The sequence below is a fragment of the Hypanus sabinus genome, chromosome 3 (genome assembly GCF_030144855.1).
Source record: "Hypanus sabinus isolate sHypSab1 chromosome 3, sHypSab1.hap1, whole genome shotgun sequence".
Taxonomy (NCBI): domain Eukaryota; kingdom Metazoa; phylum Chordata; class Chondrichthyes; order Myliobatiformes; family Dasyatidae; genus Hypanus; species Hypanus sabinus.
In genome coordinates this window covers 7,637,490-7,658,520 of record NC_082708.1, presented here as the reverse complement: position 1 = coordinate 7,658,520, position 21,031 = coordinate 7,637,490, and the positions used below count along the sequence as shown (strand labels likewise).

Below are 21,031 nucleotides of genomic sequence, written 5' to 3'. Positions count from 1 at the left end.
ACAAACCCCCCAGTGTGAAACAGATGAGCTGTGCAAATACAAAAAGATAAAAAAGAAAGAAAAATAAGAATAATGAATAAGCAATAAATATCAAGAACATGATCTTGATATTTGATCTTTGCATCTGCCTCTACCACTGTCACTGAACAAAAAGAAAAAAATAGGTTACATGGTTGGCACAACATTTTGGGCTGGAGGGGCTGTAATGTGTTGTGTATTTCTATGTTCTATGAGATGAAGAGTCCTTGAAAGTGAGTCCATAGGTTGAGGGAACAGTTCAGTGATGGGGCGAGTGAAGTTGAGTGAAGTAATCCATTCTGGTTCAAGAGCCTGATGGTTGAAGAGTAATTACTGTTCCTGATGCTGGTGTTGTGGGTCCTGAGGCTCCTGTACCTCCTTCCTGATGGCAGCAGTGAGAACGGAGCATGGCCTGGGTGGGGGGGGGGGGGTCCCTGATGGAGGGTCAAAGCTGATGGCAGTAATGGTACCTACTGAGCGGGTGAGAAGGGCTCTGGGGAAATCGGACACGGAAAGCATTGGGGCTGGATGGTGTGAACCCCAGGTTGCTGAAGGAGTGTGCTGAGCAGCTGTGTGGTTCTCCAACACATTTTAATCTGAGTCCCAGTCTGGAAAGGGTCCCGACTGTGTGGAAAACATCACGTGTGGTTCTCGTACCCCAAGAAGGGCCAACCGAAAGCCTTGAATGACTACTGTCCAGTGGCCCTGATCCCACACATCATGAAAACTCCAGAGAGGCTGGTCTTTACTCACCCCTGACCCATAGTCAGATCAGCCTTTGACTCCCTGCAGTTTGCCTACCAGGAGCACATTGGAGTCGATGATGCTGACATCTACTGTACCTGCTGAACAGAGCCAACCCAAACAAGAGAAAATCTGCAGATGCTGGAAATCCGAGCAACGCACACAAAATGCTGGGGGATCTGAGTAGGCCAGGCAGCATCCTGATGAGGGGCCTCAGCCCAAAATGTCAACTGTACTCTTTTCCTGGCCTGCTGAGTTCCTCCAGCATTTTGTGTGTGTGTGTTGGTTGAACAGAGCCTACTCCCATTTGGATCAGCAGGGCACTGAGGATCACATTTTTTTTGATCTCTCAAGTGCCTTCAATACCTTACAACCCTCGTTGCTGGGGGCAAAGTTCTGATCAATGCAGGTTGGCGCTTCCATTGTATCCTGGATAATAGGCTACAGACCACTGGCAGACCACAGTTCGTGCAGCTTCAGAGCTTTGTGTCAGACATGGCTATAAACACCATTGGGGCCCCACATGGGACTGTACTGGCTCCCATCCTGTTTACCCTGTATATCTTGGACTTTAAATACACCACTGAGTCATGTTATCTACAGAAATTCCCTGATGACTCAGCAATAGCTGGGTATATAAAGGAGGACAGGAGGATGAATATAGGGCCCTGACGGAGGACTTTGTTAAATGGTGCAAGTGAATCATTAATAATAATAACAATAATAATAATAAATACTTTATTGATCTCAAGTGGGAAATACATTCGTTATTGGCAGCAACAGTTAAAATCACACTTAGCAGTGTGTAGACTTAACTGCAATAAACAAAGGAGATGCTGATGGACTTTAGGAAGACTAAGCCTGCACTGCTCCCTGGTACAATTGATGGTGAAGATGTGGTTGTGGTGAGGACCTACAAATATCTGGGGGTTCACCTGGATGACAGGCTTGAGTAGAGCACCAACACAGAAGCTGTCACAAGAAGGGCCAGAGATGCACTATTTTCTGAGGAGACTGAGGTTCTTAGAGTATGCAGACTTCTTCTTCACATGTTCTACACGCTGCTGTTGCCAGTACAATCTTCTATGCAGTGGTGTGCTGGGTCAATGGCATCACGGGTGATGCCAACAGGCTCAATAAACTGATTAGAAAGTCTGCCTCTGTTATAGGAGTCAAACTGGGCAAACCTCTGGTTTAATTTCTAGTTTTAGCTCCAAAGTTTCTGGCTCGGAACAAAGGACCCTACAGAATATCCTGGCAATTCTGGACAATGTTTCTCACCCTCTGCATGCCACCTTGGCTAAACAGAGGAGCACTTTTAGTACAGACCAAGACATCTGAACTGCTGCAAAGAGTGCTATATGAGGTCATTCTTAGCCTCGGCCATTAGGCTCTATAATGTTAACCTATAGCTGGAGAGGTGACAACCCCCTCCTGTAGACTGTTTGAGGAAACTTATTTCTTATTCTTTCTTGCTTCTCTTCTAATATTTGTATATTTGCATATCTGTGCACTTGTAATGCTACCGTGACTCCGTAATTTCCTTTGGAATCAATAAAGTATCAATCTATCTAAACTCCACCAGTTTGAAGAGAGTTGTGGGCACAGTCCAGGGCGTCACACCAACCAGCCTCCCCTTGACTGAGTCAGAGAAAGCACTCCGTCCGGATCCATCGCGGTTTTGTCTGGCAACTGCTCTGCCTGTGACCGCCAGAAACTGCAGAGAGTTGCGGCCACAGCTCAGCACATCAGGGAAAACAGCCTCTCTCCTCCAAGGACTCTGTCTTTACTTCTTGCAGCCTTGCTAAAGCAACCAGCATAATCAAAGACCACAGCCGCCCAAACATTCTCTGTGTTCCCGCCCCTCTCCCATCGGCCAGAAGGTACAAAAGCCTGAAAGAATCTACCACCAGGCTGAGGACAGCTTCTACTCCACTGTTGTGAGACTATTGAATGGTTCCCTCATATAATAAGACAGACTCTTGACCATCTATCTCATTACAACCTTGCACCTTATTGTCTACCTGCACTGCACTTTCTCTCTAACTGTACCACTTCATTCTGCTAATGTTTTCCTTTGTACTTTATTTATTTTTAAAGAGATACGGCATGGAGCAGTCCCTTCACTCCACTGAGCCTCACCGTTCAGCAAGCACCTCTTTCACCCCGGGACAAGTTATAATCACCAATTAACCTTAAAACCATGGACGGTGGGAGGAAACCAGAGCACCCGGAGGAAATCCACACGCTCACAGGAAGGAACGTACAAACTTCCTACAGAGGGCGTCGGAATTGAACTCTGAACTCCGAGGTCCTGAGGTGAAGTGACGTCGTGTTGCAGCTGCGTTGCTTGTTCTGGTCCGATGAAATAATCCATACGGGTGAAATGCAAAGCAACGATTTTACTGCGACTATGCTACCTGTGACAATAATAAACCAATTGTCAGTCAGGTCTGAACCAGGCTGCATTTACAGCCTCTGCTGGGTTTTGGTTCTCGTCACTACGTTTAACTTCCGACCATGGATACAGTTGTTACTTGAATTTCTAGGGGGCGGCACAGTAGTGTAGTGACAACGCATCGCAGTGCCAGCGACCGGCTGTCTGTAGGGAGTTTGTACGTTCTCCCCGTGACCACGTGTGTTCCCTCCGGGTGCTCCGGTTTCCTCCCCCAGTCCAGAAACATACGGGTTAGGGTTAGCATGCATAGGGTGGGCATGCTCTGGACAATTGCGGGCTGCCCCCAGCACATCCTCGGACTGGTTTTTTGTTGCAGTCGCAACAACGCGCCACAACAAGTTCCTAATATGTGTAGAAGTACACTCAGTGGTCACTTTATTAGGTACACTTGCTCATTAATGCAAATAATGCAAATACAGGAGCATAATTAGGTCATTTGACCCATCAGGTCTGTTCCACCATTTTATCATGGCTGATCCATTTTTCCTCTCAGCCCCAACCTCTTGCCTTCCCCCCTCCCATCCCCACCCCGTATCTCTCCATGCCTTTTTTCTGGTTGGCTGCTGGTGATTGGTGGTGTTCCTGAGGGGTCAGTATTGGGACCGCTACTTTTCACATTGTTTGTCAATGATTTGGATAATGGAATTGACGGCTTTGTGGCAGAGTTTGCGGATGATATGAAGATAGGTGGAGGGGTAGGTAGTGCTGAGGAAGCAATGCGATTGCAGCGAGGACTTAGACAAATTGGAAGAATGGGCAAAAAAGTGGCAGATGGAATACAGTGTTGAGAAATGTATGACAATGCATTTTGGTAAAAGGAACAATAGTGAGGACTATTATCTAAATGGGGAGAAGGTTCAAACATCAAAGGTGCAGAGGAGTCCTTGTGCAAAACTCCCAGAAGGTTAATTTACAGGTTGAGTCTGTGGTAAAGAAGGCAAATGCAATGTTGGCTTTTATTTCAAGAGGAATAAAATATAAAAGCAAGGAGATAATGCTGAGCCTTTATAAGGCACTAGTCAGGCCACACTTGGAGTATCGTCAACAGTTTTGGGCTCCATATCTCAGAAAGGATGTTTTGTCATTGGAGAGATTCCAGAGGAGGTTCACGAGGATGACTTCGGGAATTAAAGGGTTAACATATGAGGTATGTTTGGCAGCTTTGGGCCTGTACTCACTGGAATTTAGAAGAATGCATGGGGATCTCATTGAAATCTAGTGAATGTTGAAAGGACTAGATAGGACTGATGTGGAGAGGTTGTTTCCTATGGTGGGGTTATCCAGAACTAGAGAGCACAGCCTCAAAATTGAGGGGTGACCTTTTAGAACAGAGGTAAGGAGGAATTTTTTTAGCCAGAGAGTAGTAAACCTGTGGAATGTTCTGCCACAGACCTCAGTGGAGGTCAAGTCTGTGGGTATCTTTAAGAGGGAGATTTATCATTTCCTGATTGGTTAGTTTATCAAAGGATATGGTGAGAAGGCAGGTATAAGGGGTTGAGTGGGATCTGGCATCAGCCATGATGGAATGGCGGAGCAGACTCGATCGGCTGAATGGCCTAATTCTGCTCCTATGTCTTATGATCTTGTGCCCTTATCAATCAAGAACTTATCACCCTCTACTTTAAATAATTCCACAGATTTACCACTCTCTGCCTAAAGAAATTTATCCTCCTCTCCATTTTACAAGGACACCCCTCTATTCTGAGGCTGTGTCCTCTGGTCTTAGACTCTCCCCCGCCACAGCAGAGAGTTCTGCACATCCACTCAAATATCTAATCAGTCAATCGTGGCAGCAACTCAATGCAGCGTGCAGACATGGTCAAGAGGCTTTTCTGACCAAACATCAGAATGGGGAAGAATGGGATCTAAGTGACTTTGACTGTGGAATGATTTTTGGTGCCAGATGGGGTGGTTTGAGTATCTCAGAAACTGCTGATCTCCTGGGATTTTCACACACAAGTCTCTAGAGTTTACAGAGAATGGTGTAAAAGAACGAAAACACATCCAATGAGCAGTAGTTCTGGGGCGGGGGGGGGGGGGGTGGAAATGTTTTGTTAATGAGAGAGGTCAATGGCCAGACTGGTTCGAGCTGACAGGAAGGTTGACAGTAACTCAAATAACCACACATTACAATAGTGGTGTGTAGAAGAGCATCTCTGAACACTCAACGTTTTGAACCTTGGACGGGGACAGCAGCAGAAGATCACGAGTATACGCTCAGCAGCCACTTTATTTGGTACAGGAGGTATCCGATAAAGTGACCACTGAGTGTATAAGACGAACAAAGTTGATCCTTGAACCAGACAAGGCCTATTCCTGTGTTCCCTGTTCTGTGTAACCAAGCTTCATTGTACTGATTGTTCTTATCTGTTTTCCTGTTCCTTTGTCGCTCTCTGGGCCTGTGTGTTTAACTGTTTCTTTTTCTTTTTCTGTTTCTGTTTCTGTTTCTTTTTGGCTACATCCCAATATGTTTTCTTTTGTAAACTAGATTTGATTTTCTATTCATTAATCTCATCACATTACATTTTGGCACCAACACAGGATGAGCACTCTGTTCAACAGACAACACAACCAACATACAGAGAGCAACAATAGCTCACCAAATCCTTTTTTATCCACTCCCAGACAGGCCTTCACCCCCAGGGCAGGCTCTTTCTGGCCCCCAACTTACAGACCATGGTCCCGGACTTGCAGATATCAGGCCTACTGTGGTGAACTACATATATCTGTCTGGACATGCCCCCTGCTGACTGCTCCTGTGGCTCCTCCCACAGACCCCGGTATAAAGGTGATGGAGGTCTGAGCCCGGCCTCTCTGTCTCCAGGATGTAGAATGGTGGTCAACCACTGCTTGTTCCTTCTTCCAGTCAATAAAAGCCAATATCTCGCCTTTACGTCTCAGAGAGAGTTATTCATGGTGCATCACCTACAACTTCCATACTTGAAGACAACGGGCTTATGACTTCCGTACTTGCAGACAGTGGGCCATTGATTTCCAGACTTGCCTACCTAGGGGCTTTGACCTTCGCGCCTTGATCTCCACACTCACCAACCCCTGGCTTTAATCTCCAGACTTGCTGACCTCTGAGATTCGACCCCAGGGCTTGCCAATCTTGGGGCTCTGACCTTCAGTCTCCATTGTAGAGACTTGCTGACCTCAGACCGCTGACCCCCAGGACTGACCGACCTTGGGAATCACGGGGCCTTGTTCTCAGGGTCTGCAGATCTGGGACCTCTGTCCTTAGGGATTGCTGGTCTCCAATCTTAGAATGCTCTGACCTCTGTCTTCTTCCCTTAACTGCCTCTGACTTGTTACTCCCTCAACCCTATTCCTACCCCTAACTTGGCCCCTACTGTACCACACTGTCCCCAAAAAAACATCACTACAAGCCTAAAATATTGAGTCTGGCCATCTGTTGACATCAGCTCCATAATGTGTGTTATTAACTGCAGCTGTACACGACCAAGCTCACCACAGCTCGGGAGCTGTATAGCCTGCTCTGACTCATCAGTCAACCAGTACTCTTGCCTTGAGGGAAGCTCAACTAAATAAGAAGCTTCTAACTTTCAGTAATTTCTCCTCTATCTCCCATGTCTTTTTTTCCATTCCCCATTCTAGCTTCCCTCTCACCCCTTCTCTTACCCTCACATGTCCCTCTCCTCCCTCTGGTTCCCCTCTTCCTTCCCTTTCTCCTGTGGTCCATTCTCCTTTCCTATCAGGTTCCTTCTTCTTCAGCCCTTAACCTCCTCTACCTATCACCTCACAACTTCTTACTTCTTCTCCATCCCCCACAAACCCTTCTTCCCCCTCAGCTGGCTTCACCTATCACCTTCCAACATGCACTCCCAACCCTCCTCCATTTTCTTATTCTGGCTTTTGCCTCTTTCCTTTCCAGACCTGATGAAGGGTATCAGCCCAAAACGTCAACTGTTTATTCCCCTCCATGGATGCTGCCTGACCTGTTGAGTTCCTCCAGCATTTTGTGTGTGTTGCTCTGTCAACTGCCAGTGTCCTCCACTGGGTTGTGTCCGCCAAGAAAAGCTTTATTCTGTGCGTTGAGCCCACAGTGTTTTAACCTAAAAATAACTACTGCCTCAGCGTCTTATGAGAATGGTTGAGCAAGCTAGGACTTTTCTCTTTGGAGTAAAGGAGGATGAGAGGTGACTTGATAGAGGTGTACAAGATGGTAAGAGGTATAGATCGAGTGGAGAGTCAGAGACGTTTTCCTAGGGTGGAAATGGCTAATATGAGGGATCATAATTCTCAGCTGATTAGTGGAAAGTTTAGGGGGGATGTCAAAAGCACAGTATTTGCTGGGGAAGGAAACGTTTGAAATGATTGATTTGGAAGCTTGGCGAGTGTGCAGAAATGTTCACTTGTTAGTTTTGCCGATTTTCCTTTCCAAGATTATCCTGGCAGAGTTCCCAGGGCTGGAGTCCTGCAGGGGATTGGAACACAAGATGGTCTTGTGCTCTAGGGGAACAGAAGAGAAGACCATGAGACATAGGAGTAAAATTAGGCCATTCAGCCCATCAGCTTTGCTCCACCATTCCAGCATGGCTGATATATTATCCCTCTCAACCCTCCCTTCACCCCTGTAACCTTTGATGCCCTGACTAATCAAGAACCTTTCATAGAACCTAGTGTACTCAACTACACAAGCTGCATAAGAAACCATCTCATAGGCACGCTCCAGATTGCCTCCCTTGGGATCCAGCACCAACCTGATTTCCCCCATCTAGCTACAGATTGAAATCCCCCATGACTATGATAACATTACGTCCCAGTGTAATTGATATGGCACACCTTGGCTACTCCACCATCACAAGGCTGTGAACTTAGCCCCCCCAACTCTGCACATGACCGTGAGGTGAGGTACAGCTCCAATATTCAAGCTTCCTGACGACACCGCTATTCTTGGCCGAATCAAAGGTGGTGACAGGCTTGGGATTAGAGACCGTAAAACACAGGAGCAGAATTGTGCCATGTGGCCCATCGATTCTGCTACACCGTTCCATCATGGCTGATTCACTATCTCTCTCAATCCCATTCTCCTGCTGCTCCCCATAACCTTTAACACCCCGAAGACCTATCAACCTCTACTTTAAATACACCCAGTGACTTGGCACCCACGAGTGTCTGTGGCAATGAATTCCACAGATTCACCTCATCTCTGTTCTAAAGGGTCATCTTTCTATTCTTGATCTCTGATCCTGGACTCTTCCAGTACAGGAAACATCCTCACCACAGTCACTCTTTCTAGGCGTTTCAATATACAATAGATTTCAATGAGGTCTCTCTCCATTCAAACATATGTCAGTCATAATAAACCCATTTCTTCTTCTAATCAGCCAAGTTCCTAAACACTTCAAGTTCAGTTTATTGTCATTCAACTATACACATGTCCACTGCCAAACAAAACAGTGTTCCTCCGGAGCGAGATGCACAGCCCAGTACGTGTTACTCGGCCGGGGAACAAGCTGTTTCTTATCCTAATAGCTCCTGTCCTAAAGCTACGGTACTTCTGCCTGATGATTGTTGGACAGATGGGAGGGACCATTGACAATGTGTGTACACAATGCCCCTGATAAATATCTCTGATCTGTGTAAGAGATCCTGATGATCCTCTCAGCAATTCTCACAATCCTTTGAAGAGACTTGTGGTCAGATGCCTTGCACTTCCTTCAGTAATTTGTCCTCAGTTTCATGGTGCCCAGTTTAGCCCTCTGGCTAAAGAAAACTCCTCTGTAAAGAAAAGGGAAGAAGGATTATCCCCCAGAGGTTTTGATCCATCATTGTAACTGATGCACCATCAATAACTCTCTGAGACGTGAGGCGAGATATAGGCTTTATTGTCTGGAAGAAAGAACAAGCAGCAATTGACCACCACACTACATCCTGGAGGCCGGGGCGGAGTCTCCAATCGCCTTTATACCGGGGTCCGTGGGAGGAGCCACAGGAGCAGTCAGCTGGGGGGCGTGTCCAGACAGGTATATGTAGTTCTCCACGGTAACAGAATGAGTAAGAAACAGGAGTAAGAGGTGGCCATTCAGCCTTCAATACCTCAATGAGCCCTCAATGTCTCATTTTTTAACTGTGTTGCATTTGTGGTTTCTAAATGACAATAAACTAAATCTGAATCTCAATACGTCATCATAGGATCGATGTAGAAGCTTTAGAGAGGGTGCAGAGGAGATTTATCAGGATAAACAGTCAACGTTTCAGGCCGAGATCCTTCCCAGAAATGTCAACTGTTTATTCCATTCAATAGGTGCTGCCCGACCTGCTGAATTCCTCCAGCATTTTGTGTGTGTTACTCTCGATTTCCAGCACCTGCAGGATGTCTTGTGTTTAAGAGTTATCAGGATGCTGCCTGGATTAGAGAACATGTCTTATAGGTTGAGCAAGCTAGGGCCTATGGAGAGGAGGAGGATGAGAGATGTCTTGATAGAGGTGTATAAGTTGATAAGAGACGATGTTATGTCATGCTTAAATTTCGAGAAGATTCGTTGTTCAAATTCTGAATCAAGATAAGACTTTCTAACATTGTGGGGGACCTTTTTTTGAATTACTTTCATAATCCTTGATTTGTTATCAAGTACAAATGTTGGCTAATAATATGTTTTACTATATGATAAGGATTTTTTTCCTTTTTCTTTCTTTACCAAACAGCTTTTCTTGGTAGTGGGTTTAGATTTTTTTTGTATAATAAAATTATTACTTTTCAATATTACGATTCAATTTAATTTACTTGAATATGGGGCAGTGAAACTATAAGTGTGATTCACATATATTGTAAATGATATATGATATACATCCTCCTGTACCCTGTATTCTTTTTTGTAAGGAATCAATAAGAATATTGAAAAAGAAAGAGGCGTAGATGGAGTGGGCAGCCAGGGAAATTTTACCCAGGGTAGAAATGGCTAATATGGGGAAGCAGGTGATGGGAGGAAAGTATAGGGGGGGACATCAGAGATAAGTTTTTTAACACAGTGATGGTGAGCACGTGGAGTGTTCGTCTATTGGTGATATTACAGATAGTATGGTTTAGTACATTAGGAAGATTTAAGAGACTCAGATCCGTACATGGCTTGGAAGGAAATGGAGGGTTATGTGGGATGGGTGGTTAGACTGATCTAAGAATAGGTTAAAACGTGGTACAACCTCATGAGCTGAAGACCCTGTACTGTGTCAGAATCAGGTGTAATATCATCAGTGTATGTCATGAAATATGTTACTTTGTGGCAGCAGTCCATTATTTAAAATAACTATAAATTACTATAAAAATTTATAATATATTGAATTAATTTATAATGCAAGAAAAGAGCAAAACCTAGTGAGGTAGTATTTATGGGTTCGTTGTTCACAAAACTTTGAGTGTGTGTCTTCAGGCTCCTGTACCTCCTCCCTGACGGTAGCAGTGAGAGGTAGGTGTGTCCTGATTGACAGGCGTCCTTCATGATGCATGCTGCTGTCTTTGTTCTTTTGAACTAGTCTTCGATCAGTTGTTTCATTCATCGGTTTGGTACTGTGGCTCGGTGTAGTGACTATAGGACTCCTAGGAAGTGCCATCTCATGTTTTCCTTTGTAGCATCAAGTTGGTGGGAGCTGCTGTCTCCTGTTCTCAGCCCGGCAGAACAGTGGTGCAGGAGTGGTACTGTTGTCTCACGGTGGGAGCTGGTGTCTCCTGTTCTCAGCCCGGCAGAACAGTGGTACAGGAGTGGTACTGTTGTCTCACGGTGGGAGCTGCTGTCTCCTGTTCTCAGCCCGGCAGAACAGTGGTGCAGGAGTGGTACTGTTGTCTCATGGTGGGAGCTGTTCTCAGCCCAGGCAGAACAGTGGTGCAGGAGTGGTACTGTTGTCTCACGGTGGGAGCTGTTCTCAGCCCAGGCAGAACAGTGGTGCAGGAGTGGTACTGTTGTCTCACGGTGGGAGCTGCTGTCTCCTGTTCTCAGCCCAGGCAGAACGGTGGTACAGGAGTGGTACTGTTGTCTCATGGTGGGAGCTGCTGTCTCCTGTTCTCAGCCCAGGCAGAACAGTGGTGCAGGAGTGGTACTGTTGTCTCACGGTGGGAGCTGTTCTCAGCCCAGGCAGAACAGTGGTGCAGGAGTGTGGCTGTTGTCTCACGGTGGGAGCTGCTGTCTCCTGTTCTCAGCCCGGCAGAACAGTGGTACAGGAGTGGTACTGTTGTCTCACGGTGGGAGCTGGTGTCTCCTGTTCTCAGCCCGGCAGAACAGTGGTACAGGAGTGGTACTGTTGTCTCACGGTGGGAGCTGGTGTCTCCTGTTCTCAGCCCGGCAGAACAGTGGTGCAGGAGTGGTACTGTTGTCTCATGGTGGGAGCTGGTGTCTCCTTGTCTCAGCCCGGCAGAACACTGGTGCAGGAATGGTACTGTTGTCTCATAGCAAAGGTGACTCCTGGTGAGACAGCACGACACACACAGAATGCTGGAGGAACTCAGCAGGCCAGGCAGCATCTGTGGAGAAGAATAAGCAGTTGACATTTCAGGCTGAGACCCTTCATCAGAACTGGAAAGGAAGGGGGAAGAAGCCAGAATAAGTAGGTGGGATGAGGGGGAGGAGGACAACTGAGAAGGTGATAGGTGAAGTCAGGTGGGTGGCGGAATCTCCTGCCGTTTCATTCCCCGACAGATTCTAGGTGTGTCAGAAAGTATCCTGGCTCCAAACAAAAATTCAGGGGTTTGACACACGCCGTTGACCCTGGTTAGTGAAATATGTGCCTGTGAGTGAGTAAGTACCTGCTGCCATGGCTTCACATGACCCTGATCGATGGGCGAGGTTGTGCTAAGCAGGTCCTACACCTTGCCCAAGGTGACCTGCAGGCTCGTGGAGGGAAGGAGCACCTTACACCTGCTTCGGTAGAGACGTACTTCCACCCCGTCACCTATATAGCTGTGCACCTGACAATACAACTTTAAGTTTATTGACAGTGTCTATAACTTTAAATTCCTTGGTATTAATATATTAGATCTGTCCTGGGACTTGCATCTCTTGGTCTTATGTTCTGCATGCTGAATTGCCCTTGTGTTATCTTCATGCTATGATAAGACCATAAGAGATTAGCGGCACAATTAGGCCATTCAGCCCATTGAGTCTGCCCCACCATTCCATAGTAGCTGATTTTTTTTATCCCTCTCAACCCCATTCTCCAGCCTTCTCACCATATCCTTTGATACTCTGACTGATCAAGAACCTGTGGTTTAAATATACCCAATAGACAGGCCTCCACAGCCGTCTGTGGCAATGAATTCCACAGATTCACCACCCTCTGGCTAAAGAAATTCCTCCTTATCTCTGTTCTAAATGGACATCTCTCTCTTCTGAGGCTGTGTCCTCTGGCCCTAGACTTCCCCACTGTAGGAAATTTCCTCCCCATGTCCACTCTATCTGAGCCTTTAAATATTCAATAGGTTTCAATGAGATCTCCTTCATTCTTTTAAACTCGAGCAAGTACAGGCCCAGAGCCATCAAACAACCCTCATACTTTAACTCTTTCATTTCCTGAATCAATCTCATGAATCTCCTCTGGACCCTCTCCAATGTCAGCACATTCTTTCTTCTGTTAACTGCGTCCTGCCACCCCTCCCTGTAACCCGATCTCTCGGCAGCTCAGAATGTTGTCTCCTGAACAAAAAGGTTGAAGGTCTCGATAGTGCATTAGTAACCCTGTGTAAGGTAAATCTGCTCTGCTATGACATAACCTTTCAGCCCATTCATACAGCCCTGTGCTTGCCGTGTCATCGCGCCAAGATCCCATTACGTACTGTTTGTTTATGGAACATGATGGACGGACAGACAACACAATAATACTGAAAGCACAGTTAATAGGCAAAAGCCCGGCAGGATTAAACAGAAGATAAGTTAAAGAACGGCAGAAGGTACAGGAGCTTCAGGGCCCACACTGTCAGGATAGGATCAGTTATTACCCCTAGGCTTCACTCGCCCCATCACTGAACAGTTCCCACAGCCTATGGGCTCACTTTCAAGGACTTTTCCTCTCATATCGTTATTAATTTATAATTATTATTATTTTTTCTTTCTTTTTGTATTTCGACAGAGGTTGTCTTTTCCACACTGGTTGTTTGTCCGTCTTGGATGTGGTCTTGCACTGATTCTGTTGTGTTTCTTGTATTTACTGTGAATGCCCACAAGAAAGCAAACCTCCGGGTTTTATATGCAGGCATATATGTACTTTGATCATAAACTTACTTTGAATGATGAGGCCACTCTCAGGTTGGAGGAGCAACACCTCATATTCCGTTTGGGCAGCCTCCAACTTGATGGCATGACCATCAATTTCTCGAACTTCCGTTAATTTCTCCCTCTCCTCGTTCTCTCTTTTTCCATTCCAAATTGTGGTTCCCACCTCACCTGGCTATCACCTCCCTCTGGTGCCCCTCCTCCTTCCCTTTCTCCTACGATCCACTCCCCTCTCCAATCAGATGCCTTTTTCTAGAGCCCTTTACCTCTTCCACCTATCACCTCCCAGCTTCTTACTACATCCCCGTTCCCCTGCCCACCCACTGTCCCCCTGTCCTGTCTTTGCCTATCACCTTTCAGCTTGTCCTTCTTCCCCCCCCGCCCCACCTTCTTATTCAGGCTTCTGCCCCCTTCCTTTCCAGTCCTGATGAAGGGTCTCAGCCCAAAACGTCAATGCTTATTCCCCTCCATAGATGCTGCCTGATCTGCTGAGTTTCTCCAGCACATTTTGTGTGTGTTACTCATAATAAAATATATATTATATGTTCTTTAAGGTGGCAGTGCGCCAAGTCACAGCAGCTACTCCAACTCCCAATAATGGTGCTAGCTTCAAATTTTTAGTGCTTCAAAGCTGTTAGTCAGCGATTATGGTAATCCAAAGCTCCACGAATGAAGGACCGATGAACTCTGAGACAAAATTACGTTTGATCCGTTGGCAGCCGCTCAGTGGACTGGGGATTGTACAGGTACCACAATCGGCCACAACGACCGGTCCCAAGTGGCTCAGCCAAGGAAGTGCCAGGCACAGGCAGCGCAAGGTGGAGCAGGAACACACCACGAGCTAGGCTGAGAACTAACCCAACCAGACTGGCTGAGCCATCACTTCTCCTGGCCAGAGTTTGCTTGCTGGACTCACTGAGACCGAGAATGAGATGAGAACCTGCTGCATTCTGGTTTTCACCAAGACGTGGCTAAGCAACAGCATGCCCAATCTCACTAGGATGACTCTGCTCCACACAGACAGTCTCCCTGTCGGGGAAATCGAAAGGAGCTGGACTCTGTGTGTACAGTAACAAAGGGTGGTGCACCAACTTATCTGTAGTTACCAGGCACTGTTCAGGGGAAATTGAGCATCTTACACTTAAATGCCGGCTGCATTACCTGCTCAGGGAGTTTACTGTTTTCAGAATCAGAATCAGGTTTATTATCACTGGCATGTGACATGAAATTTATTAACTTAGCAGCAGCAGTTCAATGCAATACATAATCTAGCAGAGAGAAAAAAATAATACTAATAGTTAAATAAGTAAATCAATTACAGTATACGCATATTGAATAGATTTAAAAATATGCAAAAAAACAAATACTGTATATTAAAAAGAGTGATGTAGTGTCCAAGGGTTCAATGGACATTTAGGAATTGGATGGCAGAGGGGAAGAAGCTGTTCCTGAATCACTCAGTGTGTATCTCCTACCTGAAGGTAGTAATAGTAGATAGTCTGTCCCGAGCCTTATAGACTCAGGCCAGTGCTTATGCCAGTTTCCTTGGCGTGAAGCGACTGAGAGTATGAGACTCCCCCCAGATAGGACGCCAGTCTATCATGAGGTTCACCCCCAGCATTCATTTTGCCGGTACCCGTTTTCAGCTGGGTGGTCTGGAGCAATGTGTGGTTAAGTGCCTTGCTCAAGGACACAACACGCTGCCTCAGCTGGGGCTCAAACTCACGACCTTCAGGTCGCTAGTCCAAGACCTTAACCACCTGGCCACGCACCAGACACAACCTGAAGGTAACAGTGAGAAAAGGGCATGCCCTGGGTGCTGGAGGTCCTTAATAATAGATGCTGCCTTTCTGAGACACCGCTCCCTGAAGATGTTGAATTGAATTGAATTTCGGTTTATTGTCATTTAGAAACCACAAATGCAATGCAGTTAAAAAATGAAACAACATTCCTCCAGAATGATATCATAAAAGCGCATGACAAAACAGACTACACCAGAAAATCCACATAACGTTTGGCAATCCCCAATCCAGAGACCGGAGAGGCTTCTGGATACTTTGTAGGCTAGTACAGAAGATGGAGCTGACTAGATTTACAACCCTCTGCAGCTTCTTTCAGTCCTATACAGTGCCCCCCCCCCCCTCCCAGCTCCCATACCAGACAGTGATGCAGCCTGTCAGAATGCTCTCCACGGTACAACTGTAGAAGTTTTTGAGTGTGTATGTTGACATACCAAATCTCTTCAAACTCCTAATAAGGTATGGCTGCTGTCTTGCCTTTTTTTATAACTATATCGATATGTTGGGACCAGGTTAGATCCTCAGAGATCTTGACACCGAGGAACTTGAAGCTGCTCACTCTCTCCATTTCTGATCCCTCTATGAGGATTGGTATGTGTTCCTTCATCTTACCCGTTCCTGAAGTCCACAATCAGCTCTTTCATCTTACTGACGTTGAATGCCAGGTTGTTGCTGCAGCACCATTCCACTAGTTGGCGTATCTCACTCCTGTACGCCCTCTCATCACCACCTGAGATTTTACCAACAATGGTTGTATCATCAGCAAATTTGTAGATGGTATTTGAGCTATGCCTAGCCACTCAGTATATGGAGAGTAGAGCAGTGGGCTAAGCACACATCCCTGAGGTGTGCCAGTGTTGATCATCAGCAAGGAGGAGATGTTATCACCAATCCACACAGATTGTGGTCTTCCAGTTAGGAAGTCGAGGATCCAATTGCAGAGGGAGTTAGAGGCCCAGGTTCTGCAACTTCTCAATCAGGATTGTGGGAATGATAGTACTAAATACTGAGCTGTACTCGATGAACAGTAGGTGCTTGTGTTGTCCAGGTGGTCTAAAGCCGTGTGAAGAGCCATGGAGATTGCGTCTGCCGTTGACCTATTGTGACGACAGGCAAATTGCAATCGGTCCAGGTCCTTGCTGAGGCAGGAGTTCAGTCTCGTCATAACCAATTTCTCAAAGCATTTTATCCCTGTCAATGTGAGTGCTACCGGGCAATAGTCATTAAGGCAGCCCACGTTATTCTTCTTCGGCACTGGTATAGTTGTTGCTTTTTTGAAGCAAGTGGGAACTTCTGCCCATAGCAGTGAGAGGTTGAAAATGTCCTTAAATATTCCTGCTAGTTGGTTGTTACAGGTTTTCAGAGTCTTACCAGGTACTCCATCGGGACCTTCCACCTTGCGAGGGTTCACTCACTTTAAGGACAGCCTGACACTGGCCTCTGAGACAGAGATCACAGGGTCATCAGGTGCAGCAGGGATCTTCACAGCTGTAGTTGTGTTCGCTCTTTCAAAGCGGGCCTTCAGTAGACGACATACCTCCTGGTTCATCCATAGCTTTTGGTTTGGGAATGTACAGTAAGTCTTTGTAGGCACACACTCATCCACACCACTGTCTACATCTTCACAAGTGCGAACGCTAAGGATGCACTGAAAGAGCTTTACGATACCATCGCTCTCTACAAAACAAGCATCCAGATGTTCTCTTCATTATTGCAGGAGACTTCAATCATGTTAACCTGCAGGATCTCTTATCCAGATTCCACCAACATGTCAGCATGGGGAACAAACATACTGGACCATGTTTGTACAAGTAGACACGGTACTTACAAAGCCATCCCAGGCCCTCATCCCGGTGGGAGTCGAACCTGGATGTTACCGCTGGTGCACACCACAATGGTACCATGGCACTCCCTTATTTTAACGTAGTATTAATGCCACTCAGGCTGCCCCTGGGGTGAGACACCCTTTCCTTTGAGAATCTTCCCGTCCATGTCCGATAGTGAAGGAGTGCAAGCAGCGGTCCTTCCCCACGGACCCTCTGCCTTGGCTGCACCAAGCTTCATTGTGTCCCTCAGCAGGTCCTCCTGCAGCCTCGACTGTGCCAGTTGGCAGCATTCCTCCACTGACTCCTTGCTCTTCTGGGAGACCAACAGGAGCAAAGGGTGTCTTTCAGCAGCACTTGCTGTCTGTCGAGGTGTGTGTTTTCCTGCGATCAGCCTGTAGATCAGAGTCCTTCGTTACCCAGCTGTTAGGTACGAGCCAAAACAAATTCAAATCCAGGTTAATACTTCTTGCACCATGCTAAACCCCTGAATTTTATCAGCCTCATCTCCAACTTCCACCCTGCCCTTGAGTTCACCTGGTCCATTTCTGACATCTCTCTCCCCTTTCTCGATTTCTGTGTGTTTATCTCTGAAGTCAAACTGTCTATTGACATCTTTTTAAAACCTTCTGATTTCCATGGCCATCTTGACTGTTCCTGTAAAAATGCCATTCCCCTTCTCAGTTCCTTTGTCTCCACCTCATCTGTTCCCAGGATGAGGCTTTCCTTCCTATGACATCAGAGATGCCTCCTTCTTCAAAGAATGGGGTTTGCCTTTCTCTACTCATTGATTCTGCCCTCACCTGCATCTCCTCCATTTACCCCATCTTCCCAACACCTTAACAGGGATAGAGTTTCTCTTGTCCTCACCCGGCTTCTGCATACAACACATCATTCTCCACAACTTCTGCCATCTTCAATGGGATCCTCCCACCACATACATCTTTACCTCCCCCTGCACCCTACTCTCCACTTTCCATAGGGATTGCTCCCCCTGTGATTCCCTTGTCCATTCATCCCTCCCCACTAATTTCCCTCTTGGCACATACCTCTGCAGGTGGTCAAAGTGCTAGACCTGCCCGTTCACCTCCTCCCTCACCTCCATTCAGGTCCCCAAAAGGTCCAGGTCACCTGTGAACCTGTTGGGGTCATCGATTGTATCTGGTTTTCCTGATGTGGCCACCTCTGCGTTGGTGAGACTCACCATAAATTGGGGGGGCCCCTTCATTGAGCACCTCCATTCAATTCACCAAAAACAGAACTTCCTGGTGGCCAAACATTTTGATGTTACTTCCCATCTCCATTCTTGTTGTGACATGTCAGTCCATGCCTCCTCTTCTGCTATGATGAGGAGGAGCAACACCTTATATTCCATCTGGGTAGCCTCCAACCTGATGATATTGATTGCTTTTACGGGTAAAAAAAAATCACCCCCCCCCCCTCCCCCTTCGTTTATTTTTCATTCTGGTCTCTTTCTTCAATCTCTTCACCTGCATATCATCTCCACCTGGATCTCCTTCTCCTTCCCTTTCCCCCACCCTCCTATCAGATTCCTTTCTCCCCAGCCCCTTTACCTTTCTCACCCACCTGGTTCACCTATCACCTTCTAGCTGTGCTCTTTCCCCTCTCCCAACTTTTTTTATTCTGGCACTTTCCCCCTTCCTTTCCAGCCCTGAAGAAGGGCCCAACATGTTGACTGTTCATTCATTTTCATAGACGCTGTCTGCCCTGCTGAGTTACTGCAGCATTTTGTGTGTGTTGCTCTGGATTTCCTGCATCTGCAGAATCTCATGTTTATCAAGTTCAAGTTTATTGGCATTTAACCGTACACATGTACGTCACCAAACAGAACAAGGTGCACAACATATAACTCACACGTAACACAAAATAACAATAGGCAATAGGACAATAGACAATAGGTGCAGAAGTAGACCATTCAGCCCCTCGAGTCTGCACTTACAAATAGTATATTGCTACTCGTGCTTCATACGTGACATGACCTGGGTGGTGTCAGGGAGTTCACCTTGGGAAAAGAAGCTGAGGTTATTGTGTGGAGAAGGATGTTTGCATTCTTCTCCGGCCATCTTAGCGAATCCACAATCTGCAAAGAAGTGGGTTACCATCGGGCAGGAGGTACAGAAGCCTGAAGTCCCACACCGCTGGGTACAAGGAGAGCTATTTCCCTTCAACCATTCAGTTCTCCAACCAGCCAACGTAACCCTAATCACTACAATCATGTTCTTGTAAAAATTGTGTTTAATTTGGCTTTAATTTTTGAAGTCCAAAGTCAAAGCCTGGCGACTGGAGATTGGAGGCCCCAAAGCCTGTCCTGGAGCCAAATTAAACAGGCATCAGCTGCCTTTGGGAGATTTTGGCGTAGCGTCTTTCAGAACAGGAGCCTTCGTCCCTCCACAAAGGTCGCCGTATACCAAGCGGTCTGTGTCACCACCCTCCTTTATAGCTGTGAAGCTTGGGTAACCTACAGCCATCACATCAAGTCCTTGGAGTGCTTCCACAAAGCTGCCTTCAGTGCATCCTGGGGATTACTTGGCGTCAGTGGGTGCCTCACACTGAAATACTTGTAAAGACCAACTGCAGAAGTATTGAGGCCATGATCACCCAGTGTCAGCTGCAGTGGCTGGGGCACGTGATAAGGATGCCCCCATGTCGGCTGCCCCGCAGAGTGTTAAACGGCCAGTTACATCATGGTCGACGCTCAGCTGGAGGGCTGAAGAAGCGCTATAAGGATTAGATGAAGAATGCTTTAAGGAAGTGTAAGATCAGACCTGAGGACCTGGAGGATGTTGCTGCTGACCGTAACACTTGGCGACAGCTGTGTAGGAACGGGGTTTGTATTCTGGAGATGGAAAGAACAACTAGAAGAGAACCAGGAGAAATGCAGCCATGGTTGCCATCACGACCACATATACATGTCCCACCTGCAATAGAGCTTGTGGGTCCAGGACAGGACTGTATAGTCATCAAAGATCTCACCGTTAAAGGAGTGGACGTCGTCATCAGATTTCAATGGACAACCGAAGAAGAAGAGTGTGAGTGTGAGTGAGTGTGTTGGTGGGAGACAGGAAAAGGTCTTGTCCTGGGGTTGGAGGACTGTCCGTGTGTGTGGGTGGGTGGGAGGGAGGTAAGGAGTTTGTCCTGGGGTTGGAGGACTGTCCGTGTGTGGGTGGGTGGGTGGGAGGGAGGTAAGGAGTTTGTCCTGGGGTTGGAGGACTGTCCGTGAGTGGGTGGGTGGGTGGGAGGGAGGTAAGGAGTTTGTCCTGGGGTTGGAGGACTGTCCGTGAGTGGGTGGGTGGGAGGGAGGTAAGGAGTTTGTCCTGGGGTTGGAGGACTGTCCGTGAGTGTGTGTGTGGGTGGGAGGGAGGGAGGTAAGGAGTTTGTCCTGGGGTTGGAGGACTGTCCGTGTGTGGGTGGGTGGGAGGGAGGTAAGGAGTTTGTCCTGGGGTTGGAGGACTGTCCGTGTGTGGGTGGGTGGGAGGGAGGTAAGGAGTTTGTCCTGGGGTTGGAGGACTGTCCGTGTGTATGTGGGTGGGAGGGAGGGAGGTAAGGAGTTTGTCCTGGGGTTGGAGGACTGTCCGTGTGTGTGGGTGGGTGGGAGGGAGGTAAGGAGTTTGTCCTGGGGTTGGAGGACTGTCCGTGTGTGTGTGGGTGGGAGGGAGGTAAGGAGTTTGTCCTGGGGTTGGAGGACTGTCCGTGAGTGTGTGGGTGGGTAGGAGGGAGGTAAGGAGTTTGTCCTGGGGTTGGAGGACTGTCCGTGAGTGGGTGGGTGGGAGGGAGGTAAGGAGTTTGTCCTGGGGTTGGAGGACTGTCCGTGAGTGTGTGTGTGGGTGGGAGGGAGGGAGGTAAGGAGTTTGTCCTGGGGTTGGAGGTCTGTCCGTGTGTGGGTGGGTGGGAGGGAGGTAAGGAGTTTGTCCTGGGGTTGGAGGACTGTCCGTGTGTGGGTGGGTG

At 47.2% G+C, this 21,031-nt stretch overlaps 1 protein-coding gene across 12 annotated transcripts in view; it reads left to right on the top strand.

Moving 5' to 3' along the window:
• Positions 1–21,031, top strand: part of LOC132391025 (transmembrane protein 164-like) — a 139,075-nt gene that overhangs the window by 24,793 nt on the left and 93,251 nt on the right. Inside the window, exon 1 of one of the 12 annotated variants that reach the window (XM_059963652.1) lies at positions 16,282–20,115. The exons of the other annotated variants lie outside the window; for them this stretch is intronic. The gene's annotated coding sequence lies outside the window, so the exon portion shown is untranslated. Of the gene's footprint in view, positions 1–16,281; positions 20,116–21,031 lie in introns of those variants that run through there. 12 annotated transcript variants of the gene reach the window in all.